The following is a 3,323-nucleotide window of genomic DNA, read 5'->3' as shown; positions in this document are numbered from 1 at the left end:
TTATCATCATCTTCTAGACTTTTGTCAGGATTGCTAATAAAAAATTATCTCAAACCTTACAAGTGAACTCTGCACTGCATTCTTGAAAGGTGCATGTCAGTTTAAGCATGTAAAGTGAGCTTTAATGGTTCCTTTGTGAACGTTGGCTCGTAAACAACGCCAAGAAAAACCCCAGATTTGTCTCCAATAAAGCTGGGAAGAAGCTTAGAGTGCGTTTATGTGACGGATCTGCGTCCTAGAGTTTGAAAAAAACAAACGGAGCACGCTTTAAACCATAATCTGAAAACAGAAACAAACGGTAACCAAGACAGAATGAAGCCCAGGGTAACTCTGGAGGAGCAGGAGAGATTCAAAGCTCAAGTAGGAAAATCTGTTAAAGTGACAGTAATCTAATCAGTGATAATTGTACTTGAACAGAGTGTGTGCGGTGTCATGCTGTGGGAAGGCTTTACTAAGGAACTGGGATGCTGGTCAAGGTTATCAGAGCCAAATTAGTGAAATACTGGAAACATATTGGTTAGAATATTCGAGCTCAAAATTCAGTTGTGGTAAAACGTGAAGATGTCCAAAAAAAAAAAAATCTCTGTATCAAATCTCACTGAGCTGTTCTCCAAGAAAAGAAAGGGACAAAATTTTAGTCTGCAGATGCTGAAAGCTCGTAGATAAACGTCAAAACACTTGGAGCTGTAATTGCACCTAAATGTTTTTCAAAACAGGATATAGGATTCAAAGTACTGAGATCTTTTTTAAATTGAAACCATTTGTTGTTTTCCGTCCTTTCCGATAAACGGACGATAAACTTTCTATAACAGACAAAAGATGCAAAGAAGGCTCTGTGAATCTCGCTGTAAGATGGCTAAAAACGTGACATCCAGGCTCACTGACAGCAATGGCTAAACTTTTAAAAAACATCCGTCGCTGAAGCGGCGCTTCATTGGTCACATCAGTCTCATATTTCCCAGTCTTCGTAAACGAGGACCTTGGAGATGACTGCGCTTTGATCGTTTCTCCTCCATCTCCTTCGCTTTTCATTTGCTCTGCACTCTGCACTACCGCGGTTTGTCCGTCCTGGTGTCTCTGTCTTCCCTCGACTGCCTCTACTCCTGATTCAAGCACGCGCAGCGGGGGATTGTGGGCATGGGGACCTCACGCTGTGAAGGATCTCTCTGGCTCTGGCGGAGCTGAAGGTCAAACACACTCATGATCAGAATCGTGGGACAACACTGAAGAGGTTGAAAATAAAGAGTGCTCAGAGATACTTAAGGTCTGTTTTCTCTTTGCATTGTTTGCTGCAGACAGTCTGCTTCTGCAAAGGCCACATTTTAGAGCCCAGCGTAAATGGCAACAGTTTTTTTCTTTTTATTTTTTTACATCTTTAAATATCTACTTCATGCAAATATTCAAAATGAACGAGTTCACGATGTTCTATATCACCCTATGTACAGGGGGGAATTTGTAAAGAAAAGAACGTTAGAAAACAATTTTAAAAATTGCAGCGTTGTCTTTGTAGGGAATATATTTCTTGTCGCATTTGCTTTGGCCGTCCTCCTCTCTCATTTAAATGAGCTTGGCTCTTGACTGATGAAGCAAACCAAACAAAAACACCAGCAAAGAATAAAGAAAATCATCTGTTTCTCTGAATGGAAAAGAAAAAGAAGAAGAAGAAAAAAAACTCCTGGTTGCCAGACGAAAGCTTTTACTTTTCTCTTTCGGAATTTTTTGGAAGCATTTACATTTTTCAAAAGTCCACCAAAGAAAATAGCCCCGGGGACAGAAATGTCTGATCTGCATATTGAAGCCTGAACAGAGGGCGCAAGAAGAGGAGGAAGAGGTGGAGGAGGAGGAGGGGTGAGGGGCGGGAGGGCGACAGAGGGAGTCTCCGCACACATGATCCGAGGTTGATCGTAAAGAAACAATAATGTCAATTAGCTGACGGTGTCATGCTCATTACGCTGGATTAATTGCAGCATTCGCTAACAGATTATAGTTGTAGTTGTCGAGCGGCTCCCCGGTTGAGAGGGTTGAAGCAGGGGCGGCTGGGTGGGGGCAGCGAGAAAAAATGTGCATCATAAGAAGGCCTCTTCACCCGGCTTCCTTCATGAATAACAAATAGAGGAGCCAGAGCTGTGACCAGGCAGCACAACACATGAAAAACATTACTGCCTTCCCTGATTTATCTGCTTTTCCCCCACATTATGGCGGGACGCTCGCAACATGTGAAACACTGTGGAGCTTTTTGTGCCATTTGGATGCACATTGGGCTGTTTCACAGAACGCAGCTTGGTAATGAGCAGATTTTACCATGTGGAAGATGTTATTTTACACCCATACATGATCAGAATGAAGTTTTTTGTGACAAGTGCAAAAACTTATATCACAGTGATATTCCTGGTGTTTTAACGCAAATTTCATGAGTTTATTTCTATATTTGTTTTGTCATTTAGCCCCAATGACAGCCCCGGTGGTTATAGTTGGTGTATTTAAGATGCCTTCCTGTATTCTAGGTTAGCTGAATGGGCTACAGCAGTAAACAGTTTGACCACTGATTCTACAAAAATGTTTTAGCAGCATCATAAATTCTAACTGAGACTTTTCCTAAGACAATTTTTTGCCTTTGGCTGCGTGTATTTACATGCAGCCCCCGCCGCATTTATCAGCATCCGTGTTAAAGATGTGCGAAAAAATCCTAAAATAAGCTCCTCTTACATTGCTGTGTTATTACTCTGGGTAAAAAAAATCTGCTGCTGTTCTCTAAAAGTGGACTACGAAAATTTTAAAACACCCATCATCGTTTTCCTCTCTCTAGATGATGGAAAGATACATTTGGTTTTAAACTTTGTAATTATTGCTCCGTATGTGCACAAGCTTGGTGGTGATTTCTTATAGCAAATGACTCACAAAGAACAACTTGCTTTCAATGGAACATTCTCTCGTCTTATTAATTTTGAACAGCAGCGGGGAGAAATTTACCTCTGAACCACATCCCATTTTCACCTATTGTAGAGAAATTCTGGCCTAAGCTGTCACCTTGGGACTTTTTGTCACCTCATTTTTATTCACCAGGGAAACAGGAAGGTTTGGCTTACTAATTAGAAGTACCTAGACACTCTGTTTAACTTTGGAAATTAATTACATGTTAAAAAAAATGTTTCAGGTATTTTCTTTTTTTTTTTTAGAATTTTTAAGGGTTTGTGGAATTGTAAATTTTGTTAAAAAAAATCATAACTTATCTCTTTACATGTTTTCCCTTCAACTGAAAAAAGTAACAGTTTGATATTTTTTCCAATATCGCAAGTTTATATAGCTGCAATAAAAGATTATGT

Source organism: Poecilia formosa, unplaced genomic scaffold, assembly GCF_000485575.1.
Source record: "Poecilia formosa unplaced genomic scaffold, Poecilia_formosa-5.1.2 Scaffold70, whole genome shotgun sequence".
Classification (NCBI taxonomy): Eukaryota; Metazoa; Chordata; class Actinopteri; order Cyprinodontiformes; family Poeciliidae; genus Poecilia; species Poecilia formosa.
The sequence above is the reverse complement of the archived record's forward strand: the minus strand, read 5'-3'. Positions refer to the sequence as shown.